This window comes from Scyliorhinus torazame, chromosome 1 (genome assembly GCF_047496885.1).
Source record: "Scyliorhinus torazame isolate Kashiwa2021f chromosome 1, sScyTor2.1, whole genome shotgun sequence".
Lineage (NCBI taxonomy): Eukaryota > Metazoa > Chordata > Chondrichthyes > Carcharhiniformes > Scyliorhinidae > Scyliorhinus > Scyliorhinus torazame.
The window spans coordinates 315295991-315309722 of record NC_092707.1 but is presented as its reverse complement, the minus strand read 5'-3'; the positions used below and the strand labels follow the sequence as shown (position 1 = coordinate 315309722).

Here is a 13732-nt window from a genome sequence, read left to right as displayed (position 1 = left end):
AATTAAGCCATTTTATCCAGATTGCTGATATGTATTGCTTTCTGTACTGAGTTGAGCCACAGGGAAGAATCCCACATGGAAGCTGACTCAATACATAGGTCTTGAAACTACTCCTACAGTTTCATCCCCAAATATATTGGCAGCCTCCAAAACCTAGCAATCAGGAGGACATCTATATCTAGCTCTATTCAATGGCCTTTGTTTACTTGTCTCATCAGTCACAGCCTCTACTTGTACTTGAATGTCTGTTGGGACCACTACTGCATGATCTTCCTCTTGCACTGTTGGAGTGGTATTTCTCCAGTGCATGATTGTTTTATGATGTAAGAGTCATTTCCAGACCCACCATCAGTACTTGCATTATGGTTTCTTACTTTCCACTCTTTCATCCTGTCAGTCTGTGGATTTCACTTTTTGGCCATGATCCTGAACATGCGATCAATATTTAAACTTCCCAATAACTTTTCCTGCACATCCTATAATTGTCATATCCCTCAATTCACTAGACTCCTCTGGAATATATGTCACCCGAATATCCACTCTGGGCATTTGATCTTCAGATATGATTGCTGTTATGTGTGTCACGATCACATGCATTACCACTGTCCAACCCTTGATCGGCTGCATTCTGTTCCTCAGGCCTTCACCAGAAAACACATGAACATTTGAGGTACAAGGTGTCTCATCTACTTTTATTAGCTATCCAAGATTTTGTAATTCATTCTGATTATTCATCAGAAATTATTTTTAACAGTTTGATTGCTATGTTTGATAAGTCTTGCCTTACCACCACGACTTATTATCTATCAAGGGCTTTTTCATTTCAGACTAGCCTCTCTTTTATAATACACTATATCATCTGAATTTTTTCCAGAACCTCAACCCTGTTGAAATCCCAATTCCTAGCATATAAAGCATTCAAATGTGCATAAAGATTGGCACTAATTATAGTACCTTCTAGAGCAGAGATTTCCCACTGCACAGAAGACAATTTAGGATTTTGTCCATAGACTTGATAGAGGCTATATCCCCCAACCATCTGGGGTGAATTCCGTGCATGAACGACTTTTCCAGGGCTTTTGTAAAATTGTAGTCTGGTGGATTGGCTCAGATTTTATTCAGCATTGCTTCAATCACCACAAGATTCCCTTCACAAAGTCCATTGCTAAAAGAACTTTTAAGTTTGTTGTTCATGACCATGATGTTCAAATTTTTGCACATATCTTTGAACTTGTCATTAGCCTTATCGATCAGATATTTTACTTGTGCCCAAGTCTCAATGACTTTACCTATAATGAACCATCTATCCTTACAAAGAATAACAGAGATTTTGCTGAAAAAGGACACATGTTGTTGAAGCTTTTTGCCTTGCGCTCATCGGGACAATTCGCAAGAATACCAAATTGTAAAAGGAACATCAGATTATACTGCATAAGAGAGTGCTGATTGGTAGAGGTGTTGCCATGGAGAATATACTGACAACTTACAGTTAACTGACAGGCTTTGTTTAAATTCAAACCAGGCAGGTTAACTCTATAATTGGCCAAGGCCTTGTCCTGTGACAACCAGGGAATGGTTGTTGTCTATTTTGTTCAGTTGAGAAAGACACAATGTGTATACATATTCTTTCTGACTTCAAAGTACAGGGCCCTGTGCATTAACATATCTAGCTTCTAGCATGCGTAAATGAGCGAAACTGTGAACCTAACTGATAAATCTTGAATTGGTTGTCAGTGTAATTCTTAGCACAGTCAGGATTCTTTAGCAAATATTGTCCAATCGCAGAATCACATCAAATGTTGGACATTATGGGGACAATTCTCCGGCCGGATTGCGCAAATTCCACTATGTCGGGGGGAATTTCAGGAGAGCCCCGAAACAGGATTTGCACCGAGTTCAAATCGGTATCCAATTCACCCGGCCCGCTCCAACTAGCATGATTAAAGGACGAGATCCTGATCACAACTCATTTGCATTCATAGACAAGATTAAAGTTGAATGCAATGGCCTCCAGGTAATTACCCTCTCCTCCATGGGTGAGGTCACCCAAACCGAATCACTACTGGCCCCTAAAGGTGGGGAGCAGGCACGTTAGTTATGTCTAGGTGAGGAGAGGTGGGGTGTGGTTGGTGGGGGGGGCGGGGGGGGGGGGGGTGGAAACTTGGGCTGGAGGGGCTCAGGCCAGGTGTCTTTCCCGGGATGGGGGTTGTGCGCCCTCTGTAGTCATGCAAACCTATAAACTCCCGGCATATCGATATAAATGATGTCAGATAAAGGTAAAAGTCTTCCTTCTGTAGCCTTCAAACCTTTGATGTCTGTCCCAGCATGTGACGTTCAGAGGTCTGTCAGATGAAGGTAATCCTCCCTTTGATGTGTTGCAAATCTTTGAAGTGTTTTTTTTCACATTCAATTTCATCCTCTTTCACTTTGTTAAGCCTCTTATGCTGGAAAGCATAAAAGCCTTGAACTCTATTGTTTACATTCAGTTTCAGAGTCCATTACCTTTTACAAACCTCTTGATTGACAGTCCAGGCTTTTTTAAAGGCAGGATTAGCTTTGTTTGTTTATATTGCTCTTCACTTCATTAATTCTGAAGTGCTTCCTCTTTTGAGTAGATGTTGTTTCTTACACAGAATTTTCTGGCAGGCTGTTCCTTTGTTCCCTAGAAAAAGAAGGTTTCTAACTTTTTTCTGCTGGGGTTTCCCCTTCTGAAGTCCTTCCTAGAAAGACCAGGGGCGGAATTCTCTGTTGGCCGATCCCAAAATCAGGAAATGTGATTGGGCGGAGAATAGGTTCCGACGCCAAAATCGCGGCGGGCATCGATTTGATGGCAAATCGCGATTCTCTGTCACCTCGACAGCGACATCAATGCGTTCCAGAAAACACGTACAGTACACACCACTTTCATATCATTAGCGAGCCCGACCCGGAATTCTCCTCCTCCGTTCCTGACGGTTCACTTATGTTTTTAAAAATCGTGAACCCGGTGTTGTGGCTGATGAGGGAGAGAGAGGAGCGACATTGGCTGGGCTAGCTCAGGTGGGTGACCCTGCCAGGTCTGGGGGAGTGGATGTGACGGGTGAGCAGACCGAGTGGCCGGGGTGACCGTCCACGGGACTGGGGCAGTGTCCAACCCCGGATCGCCATTACCGCGGCCTGCAAGGCAGCCACCTTGCTGCGCATCCACTGACCACCCACCTTGCCTTGCCCCCTGTTCTGCAGAGTGACACCGGCTGTAGGGGTACCCTCCCCTCCCCCCAACCTGGCTGCCACCCGCCGGGCAACTCCCATAGTAGCCCCTAAGATGCCCAGATGGCTCAATACATCCACTTCAATGTTGGACCAAACCCACCAAGATGCCCTGGCAAGGGCAGTGCCAGCTGGCAGTACCCCTGGCATCAGGGTCAGGTGCCAGCGCCAGAGACCCTTACGGTGCCAGCCACTAGTTTGACCAGGGGTGTGGGGAGGGAGGGGGGGGGGGATATGTGGGGGCAGAGCCTGCAGTGCCAACCGGGGACACCATGTAGCCTGTTGGATCTGGTTGGGCACGGGGGTATGCACCATGCTAACATGTCAGCTTTTTGCCCCTTGCAGACAATGGATATTGGAATTCAACCAGCAGTGGTGGCCTCCCTACTAGTCGCCGCAGCCCTCGGGGATGCCCTGCAGCAGCGGAGTATGCCGCAGAGGGACAGGAGGCAGCTGCACAGGATGGAGAGTCATCCACCCAATAGGTCGAGGAGGAGGTGGTGCCAAGGAGGTGCTGTACGAGACTTTGTGTGCACCGACACCGCATGTCATTCGAGGACCTACCGGACTGGGCATGTTGTCAAACACCCTGACTGAGCAGAGAGACAATGCGATATACCTGCCGGATAATGGCACACCTGTCACTGCGGGGGTATGAGGAGGACACCCGCTCCCGGTGGCTGTCAAAGTGATGGTCGCCCTGATCTTTTACCCCACGGGATCCCTGGTGGGGACCTGTCCGGCATCTCTCAGACCTCGGTGCACAGGTGCATCCGCGCTGTCATGGAGGCCCTATATGCCAGGCAGCTCAATACACCCACTTCAATGTGGATCAAGCCCACCAGAATGCCCGGGAGGCTGGGTTCGCCGCCATTGCCGGGATGCCCCAGGTCCAGGGGGTGATCCATGGGATGCATGTCCCCCAAGACCACCTGCATATGAAAGCATCTCTACACCAACTAAAAGGTGTACCACTCAATGAACGTACAGCTGATATGTGACCATCAGCTGCACATCATTCACATCTGCGCCCAATACCCCTACCCAGGCAGTGTGCATGACGCCTTCATCCTGGCACACTCGATGATTCCTGACAAGCTCGAGATGCTTCCCCAGCTGGGGGGTTGGTCCTGGACGACAGAGGTTATCCACTGCAGTCGTGGCTGATGACAGTATTCCGGAGGCCACAGACTGATGCAGAGACCAATGACAACGAGGCCCATATAGCAATCAGGAGTGTGATCGAGCGGTGCTTTGGCCTCCTGAAGATGCGGTTCCGGTGCCTAAACCGCTCTGGAGAGGACCTCCAGTACGATGCTGAGAGGGTCGCCTGCATTGTGGCGGCCTGCTACATCCTCCACAATATCGCAGCAGAGGGGCGATGTGCAGGAGGAGGAGGAGGAACGGCAGGCCTCGTCCGATGAGGAGCATGCAGGGGAGGGTGAGGATGGGCAGGACATGGGGTCCAGGCAGGCCATATGACATATGCGCCAGGGCCAATAAGCGCAGACACTCTGATCGCCTCCAGGTTCACCAACTAGGGGGGGGGAGGGGGGACTGGTCAGGGGCACGGACATTGTATCACACCCCCTCCCCACCCCCACCGAGCCACCCCTCGCCTGCAACCCCCATCATGATATATATCTGACGCATTACCGGGTATGGGCCCTGGATTGGCAGTAACAGCGGGTCTGACCTATGGGATGGAGGATGATGACAACCCGCTCTGTGATGAGCTCTCGTGTTCCACATCATCTGACAACATCTGACTCCTGCCCACGATAGCACTTTCCAGCATCCTCCTGGGTGATCCCTGCATGTGAGCTGGCCATTCTATCGCATGGTCTCATCGATTCCCTGGGGTTAATCAGTGCAGAAGGAGGCCATTCGGCCCATCGAGTCTGCACCAGTCCTTGGAAAGAACACCCAACCCAAGGCCACACCTCCACCCTATTCCTGTAACCCAGTATCCCCACCAAACCTTTTGGGACACTAAGGGCAATTTAGCATGGCCAATCCACCTAAGCTGTATATCTTTGGACTGTGGGAGGAAATCGGAGAATCCGGAGGAAAGCCACACAGACACGGGGAGAGCATGCAGACTCTGTACAGACAATGACCCAAGCCGGGAATTGAATCTGGGACCCTGGAGCTGTGAAGCAACAGTGCTAACCACTGTGCTACCGAGCCGCCCCTCTGTGCTACCGAGCCGCCCCTCGGTGCTACCGAGCCGCCCCTCGGTGCTACCGAGCCGCCCCTCTGTGCTACCGAGCCGCCCCACTGTGCTACCGAGCCGCCCCACTGTGCTACCGAGCCGCCCCACTGTGCTACCGAGCCGCCCCTCTGTGCTACCGTGCCGCCCCTCTGTGCTACCGTGCCGCCCGTCTGTGCTACCGTGCCGCCCGTCTGTGCTACCGTGCCGCCCGTCTGTGCTACCGTGCCGCCCGTCTGTGCTACCGTGCCGCCCGTCTGTGCTACCGTGCCGCCCGTCTGTGCTACCGTGCCGCCCGTCTGTGCTACCGTGCCGCCCGTCTGTGCTACCGTGCCGCCCGTCTGTGCTACCGTGCCGCCCGTCTGTGCTACCGTGCCGCCCGTCTGTGCTACCGTGCCGCCCGTCTGTGCTACCGTGCCGCCCGTCTGTGCTACCGTGCCGCCCGTCTGTGCTACCGTGCCGCCCGTCTGTGCTACCGTGCCGCCCGTCTGTGCTACCGTGCCGCCCCTCTGTGCTACCGTGCCGCCCCTCTGTGCTACCGTGGTGGGGAAGACGGGCGGGGAGAGGGTTTGGGGGGTTACCCGGGCCACCCGCAATGTCCGCCCATTTTCCATTCTTCCCCCCCCCCCCCCCCCGGTCCTCTGGTATGCCTAGCCCAGCCCACCCCTCACACCCATCTGACAGAACACCAAGACAGGACCTAACTGCAGGTGTTTAACGTGAACAAATATTTGCAAGTTTGTGCCCTAGCCCCTATAACTTAATTGTACCCATGCCAACTTAACTAGTGTCTACCTTCCTGGCCTTACGGGCCCTAACGCTATGTCTAGGTAGTCCCTCATACGGTGCAGCAGGAGTGGAGGTGGCCTGCTGTGATTCCTGTCCTGTGACCTGGATCCCCATTGCCGGGCATCTTCTGGGGCAACTGAGCCTGGATCGGCCTGGCTGCAGCTCGGGTTTCCGAGGTGGCTTAGTGGAGCCCTGTTCCGCCCACTGGCCACCTGATGCACCAGGGACAGAAGTGGTGGGGAGTCCAAGGTGCTGCAGTGTTCCGGCACCTCCCCTGCGGGAGTCACCGGCACCATCACCTCCTCTTCCCCTGGGGTGCCCGATGGCCCCCGGGCTACTCCATGGGACGGGGGTACGAGCGGAGCTTTCCCCAGACACTCCCCGCAATCTGCCGCTGCCAATCCTGCATGCCCGCTCTGGTCTCGATCAGGGTCCGCAAGCTCGGGCCATGGAGCACACGGAATGGATCATCACCATCTGGGACTGTGCCACATCAGGCTGCAACTGTGCCACCACTTTCTGGGTTTGTGTCACATCAGCCAGTGACTGCGCCACCTCCCTCTGGGACTGGCCCACCTCCCTCTGTGTCTCCACAATGTCGGCCAGTTCCTGGGAAATGCTGCCAACATTCCCAGCCGTGGCCTGCTGTGACTGGGCCACGCTCAGGACTGTCGCTGCGATGTTTAGGTGGCTCTGGCACATGGTTGCCTGTGAGACAGCAACCCTGCCATGGGCCTCGACTAGCGCCCGCACAGAATGCCTCAGGCCTTGGACATGTTTGCTCATAGCCGAAACCGTTGCCCCTAATGCCCCCAGTGTTGGGCTGGGTGGCACACACTGTCAGCACCACCTCCTGTTGCTGCATGAGGTTGGACTCCTCCAACTGCGCTTCCCGTTTCTGGATGCTCGCCGACAACCCCTCATGTAGTCCTTGGCTCTGCGACTGCATCTCCACTATAGATGGGACTGTCGGTTCCAGAAGCCCAAAATCTGTCTGGACGGTAGCAAATTCCTGGGGTCGGTCTGTCCTCCAACTGTCCGCCCCCTAGGGTGTTCCTACCTCCACCTGCTGTCCTGGGTTAGCTGTGTGGTGCGCACCAGATAGTGTCCCAGGAGCCTATTCACTAAAGTGCCCAACTGAGGTGAGTGTCTCTGGGATGGTGTGGGTGTTGAAGGCAGCTGTGATGGGAATTCACTGTCATCCTCCAACTCGAGCTCCAGGGTGTCCTGAGTCTCGGGCGGAGGGCTACTCTCCTTGTCGCTGCTCGGCTCACTGGGTGTGCTCCGACTGTGGGACTGGCTGGGGGTGAGGGACGCCAGATGGACCTGCCCCATCACCAGGTCCTGTAAAACACAAGACAAGACGCATGATCAGACCATGGGCTAGGGGATGAAGGGGGTGAGTGTTTGGGTAGGGGTGGGGGTGAGGGTGGTGTTGGTGGGTGCTGACACACGTCATGTGGAACCACAACTAAGCGGCGTCTCACTTCCTTGCCTGTGGCTCTGCTCCACCTCGGCAGCCTCCCTTTCCTCTGGGCCACTGACTACGTCCAGAACCCTCTGCTTTGTCACAGTGAGAGGCCACATGTCCGGCTATCCCCCTCCTGTCTTCTACCGCTCCCAGTGGTTGTGCGCAGCCTTATCCTGGGGGGGAAACCGAAAACAACAGTGTTATACAGGCCAACGCATGCAACCCAGAGGGTGGCCTCAGTGGACAGGGCATCTGTCCATGGCAGCCAGTATGGATACTGGCATGTGGTGCAGAGTGGGGGTTCTACCACTCTCCGGGTTGGGGGTGTTGGGTTACGGGTGTGTGGGACGGGGCTTGGTGCCAGGGGCACAGAGCTGCCTACTCACCATGACCGCCCTGAGGAGGTCGTGCAGTTTTGTGCAGCACTGTTGGCCGGTCCGGATGGTGTTGCCAATGGTGCCGACTGCCTCTGCCACCTGCGCCCAGGCACGGTGAATGGTGGCGGCTGGCAGCCTCCTTCCTGGCCGGGATACAGAGTCTTCATCCTCTCCTCCGCGGCGTCCAGGAGGGTCTCCAGCTCGGCGTCCATGAACTTTGGGGCTGCTTTCCTCGCTGCCATCTTGGTTGCTGGGATGGTATGTGTGCAGAGCGAACTGTATATATGTGGCTGCAGCTTGTCAGTCTGATTGTCGTTCGCGAAACTGGTGAATCGGGCAACGTTTCTCATTAGAATCGATTGTGTTCCACATGGCACCTGTGCTAGCCCCTTAACGGTAGCGGAATCGATCCAGGTGTGGCGCCAGTTTTGCTGTCGTGAAAGTCCAAGAATTCTGCGCCGGCATCAACATTTCGTCTCAGAAATGGAGACTCCCGCTGCAGGTCTTCTGTCTGAGTGCTGCCTCCTGGCACCTTGGCAGTGCCCGGTTGCCACTGCCAGGATGCCGGGGGAACCAGTGACAGGTTGACACTACCGAGGAGCAAAGCCTGAGAGCGGAACCTGAAGCAGGCGAGAGGGGTCCCTTGATGAACCCATGGCATGTGTCGCTCACTTGGCGGGGGGTCTTGCCAGTGATTTTGGGGGTGGGGGGTTGGAATCTTGCTAGGGGGGCAGGGGGAGATCAGGCACCATGATCTCAGAGGATCCGGCCTTGCCGGCATCTTGGGGCCCCATGGTACGTATCACCCCAGCTCCAAAGTAATTTTGAGGTGTGGGTGGATTGCAATCTTCGGCAGGAATCGTACCCCATTTTCTGCCGCAGACCACGCTTAGAAATTGTTTGGGTGAATTTCGTCCCATATTTTGAGTTTTGAAATCATAGGCTAGTTAGAATTGGTCAGTACATTGCTTGTTGCAAACAGCGAAGGAACTTGTCCTTTGATACTATCCGTCAATCTTTGAGACGTACAGCCTACACACCCGAGTATCACACTGGCACTAAAATTCAAACACCATATTACTCATTTGTGTGATAGACAGAATGTCCTTTTCACTAGGCGGCAGCGTCCTGTTACCAAACACCAATTTATATGAAAAACCTGAATATCCAGAAAAGGTAATTTAATATTCACAGGGTTACTTGAAATAATTAAAGTTAGCAGATTACCAATTCATTTTATTTTTCTTCCAAATATTTGCATTACTCTCCACCTTGCCACCTCCCTCATTTTCAAAAGCCTTATGAAATCCCTATTTTCCAATCATGCCTATGCCCTCATTCATTTTTCCTTGTTCAGTTGTCATATGTTCTATTCAGTACAGTACTCTAAGTTGTTTATATTTATGTGAGAAATGTTGGTGAATTGTAATTTTTCATATTTTTATTAATTATTTGTCATTTCACTAATTGGGGGCAAAAAATTGCAAGTTAAGACTAATGTTTTATGGTTTTAAAGAGAGAATGCAAGGTTTGGGGGCATTTGCTGCTCTTTAAAATGGAGCAGGATCTTACAAGCCCCCTTATAGGTGTATTTTCAGCAAATGAGAACATAAAATATGATGGATGGGTAGCATATAGACTACCTGCCTACTCCAGATCCATTCCACATAATATAGGGAGTGGGAAGGGGCCCACTAGCCCGGTGTCGCTTAGGCCGAGTGAGACCCTTTGCCAATGAATGGCCACTTAAAGACTTCCAATCCAACTCCACTGCTAGAATACGCTGGGCAGTGGAAGACAGGTGAGTGGGAAGGCTGTTTTCTGACCAAAGTTGATGAGAGGGCGAGAAGGAATGTGGGGTACATCCTTTGGAGGGTGCCCAATTGCATTGGGTGCACCCCCCTCCCCAAGATCATACCCACTTTGTGTCTCCCCATCTCCTCCCCGCTCACCTTACCATTTGTTAGGGTGACCGAACCTTGCCTGCCCAAAAGCCCTGAACTTATCTGGATCCATTGGTCACCTTTGTGGCACTGCTTGCAGTCCCAGCAGTGCCATCTACTGAGTTTTGGCACCATTGGCACTGCAACAGCTGTTGCCCAATCTGATTGGCCGGCAGCTCTCCAGGGCAGGGCTTCCACTGAGGGACATAAGTGCCACTCTCTGAAGGGTATTGTTTCCTGCCACCTGCCTCTGACTCCGAGTGTCCCACAGTCATTTCATGTTCAAATAAACACTTAGTGGTTGATAGTAGGTCTTCCACCACTCGTTCAGGAGGAAGTCCCGCCCTAAAGAGCTGCTGGCCAATCTGATTGGCTGGTAATTCCCTCGTCCAGTGTTTTTCAAACATTTTTTTTCCCGGGACCCCCTTTTGCCAACCTTTTGTTCACCTTTGGGACCCATGTTGGCCGACCTTCGCGACCCACGTTGGTCAACTTTCGCAACAAGCCACGTCTGCTTACCTTTAAAGCAAAAGGGGATCCTGCTTCGTCCTCACAATTTCACTCCAATCAGGTTCACAGGAGGAGAGGGCAATGCGCACGGCCATCATGTCCAGAGGTCTTCATCTTTGTGAGAACGGGAACGCCAACTTCACACATGTAGGTTGTCATGAAGGGTAATAGCAACAAAATGCTTGTTTTACTCAGCTCTGGATACTCTTGGAAGATGCTAATCCAGAATGCTGACAGTCTCATGGGCTTTTGGTGCGTTTTTAATGTGCCATCACAGGTTGGGTACAGCAACGTACTCTTTTCATTTGGAGTCAGCTCTAAATTAATAACTGACTCTAGGATCTCAACCTCAAAAGGAATGTTTCACCCACACTTCTCTTTCAAAATCTGAAACTTCTCCTCTCATTTGTCAGTACTTCTCGGTATATAACACACACAGGCTTTGCATCCTTATTTTCAATGGCACAATTGACAAAACCATATCTCAAGAAATCATCTTAATACTGATTTGATCCCAAGTTAAGTTTCTTCTTTGTAGGCTGTTAACCAGAGGCCCTGGAGTTCTGTACAGAGTTAACATTAGAACTGCTCTCTCTTGCCCTGGACACTCCTGTGCAGCTCTCCCCAGCACATTCAGATGTGAGATCCTGGCCAGTAGGTACTCTGCCTATTTGTGTCTCTGGTCATCTCTTTCTTGTTACAAAATGATTCATCTTCACGGTCCTCTTGCCTTGCTTCCCAGCAGCCAGAAAATAGAAGAAGCTCTCCTCTGTGATTTGGTGCCAAAGAATGTACATACAGGGCGCCTGACATTAAGGGTACGAGCCAGTCCTGCTGCTTATAGTCGGAAGACTGCACACAGCCTCATTTTGTGTCCCATTTAAAATGTGGCAGTAGCTGCCATTCTCAACTTAAATGCCAGTGGCGGCTGTTGGCCGCTTCCCATGATCGGGACCACCGTGGGAATGCCTCGACGGATAGCTCTGCGACCCTCCCTATACCCACCCGCGATTCGCGGCACGCACTTTGAAAAACCCTGCCCTAGTCCCTTCAGCAACAGCATGGCAGTGGACAGAGTCTAGGTCCAGACCCCCGAGGCTCAGGTTTGTTCAAGGAAATATATAATCATTATTAGTGTCACAAGTAGGCTTAAATTAACACTGCAGTGAAGTTACTGTGAAAATACCCTAGCCTCCACACTCCTGCACCTGTTCGGGTACACTGAGGGAGAATTCAGAATGTCCAATTTACCTAACAAGCACGTTTTCCAGGACTTGAGAGGAAACCGGTGCACCCGGAGGAAACCCAGGCAAACATGCAGACTGCGCACAGACAGTGACCCAAACCAGGAATTGAACCCAGGTCCTTGGCGCTGTGAAGCAGCAGTGCTAACCACTGGGCTACCGTGCCACCCAAGGGTCCCAGGGTGAGGAGGATAGGGACGGCCTGGAGAATCGCGAGGGGGTTATTCAGGTCTTGGCGGAGAGGCCGGCAGTGGGAGGGAATCTGAAGGCAACCAGAGCTTAAAGGGGTGCCCCCTCCACTTAAGGGGGTGGCGCCCAACCTAAGAAGGGGGCTTCTGACAGAGGTTGCCCCCAACCTCGCTCCTGCCCAAGATGTAACTCTTTTGATTTTTGGCCATCACCCAATCCTCCTAAAAATTGTTGGGAAACAGCCCTTCAGTGACCAATAATTGGTCACCGAAGGGTCTCAATTGGGGCAAAGGCTAGCTGCGCTCGTCCAAAGCCTTGCTCTTTCAATTTCACTCCCCCTACCTAAAAACCTGCCAGGGGTGAGTGCAAAATTCTGGCCCAGCTGCAGCTGAATTTTGCTGCTCGGCAGCTTTTTAAAAAGTTGGTTGGTTTGCAACTGACTTTCCTAAAATGGCGTAAGCAATAATTCCCCCCTCGCTGTTTCCCCCTGTAAAATTCAGTCCATGGTTTCTGAGTTAAGTGGAAGTGAAAGCATGGGAATTGTTCCCCAACCACCCAACTTCAACTGCCAATTTAAGGGTGTTCTACAGTAATAATCAGGATATATCAACCAGCATATTTATTCCTTGTCATTAATGCCTCATCAGCTTTGAGTGTCAGGTATTACATTCCTGATACCTAAATTTCCCAGCAGGTGAGGAGGAGATTTAGAAAAACACCTGAACTAGTGGAGTTGAAGTCAGCGACACTCTGCAGCACAGGAGATTTGAAAATGTAAGACTGCATTCCCCTCGCTCATTTCATTTCTGTGACCTTGAGCACTGGAATTTGCTGTAAATTGGAGATTCAAGTAGCATGCTGCCCTCTTCAGGACATCTGGGTCTTGTGTAAACATGGCAAGTAATTGTGTATCTTCATAACCAATCAGATTAAAGTATTGTTAAGCAAGAGCAGGATCTGAATCAAGAAGTACAAGGAAAAATATAGAATTTAATATTGAATCAATATAGAAAGCAAAATAAAAAAAGGAAAAGAAAGATTGGATTAAAAGACAGAAAAAGAGACAGAACCTCCCAGGCTGCAAAACCAGAACTGTCACCACGAACATTTACACAAGCCTTCGCCAGTAATCTGCCAGAGTTAAAGAAAGAAACAGGTGAAAAAGGCTATAAGACAACCTAGGCCAGATTTTTTGAATATACATCTTCTTGTAAACACACAGCCATTCTGGTCTAAAAATCTTTCTGTAATGAACGCCGAGTGTTTGAAAATGCCACCTCCAACTTAATTTCACATAGTTCTATTGATAAGAAAATAATTCCAAATGTACAATTTTGTAAAATTAACTGATCTTTCCTCGATTTTTCGAGCACGGATTCCAACGTCCTACTCTCTCAGCAATGGTTTTAAGTTACTAGGTTTTATTTCACAAATATTTGAAAGCCTCTGCCCATAACAACAACAACATAAAAGATCCTAAGATTCAGGGGTGGCATAGTGGTTTGCACTGCTGCCTCAGCGCCAGGGACCCGGGTTCAATTTCGGCTTTTGAGTGTGGAGTTTCCACTTTCTCCCCGTGTTCTCCGGTTTCCATCCACAATCCAAAAATGTGCAGGTTAGGTGGATTAGCCTAATTATAATTGCCCCTTAGTGCCCTGCGATTTGCAGGTTAGGTGGGGTTACAAGGATAGGGTGGGGGAGTGGGCCTAAGTGAGGTGCTCTTTCAGAGGGTCAGTGCAGACTCGATG

General features: G+C 51.0%; 1 protein-coding gene across 2 annotated transcripts in view; it reads left to right on the top strand.

Moving 5' to 3' along the window:
- Window positions 1–13732, top strand: part of LOC140424335 (echinoderm microtubule-associated protein-like 6) — a 755202-nt gene that overhangs the window by 492124 nt on the left and 249346 nt on the right. The window lies entirely within an intron of this gene.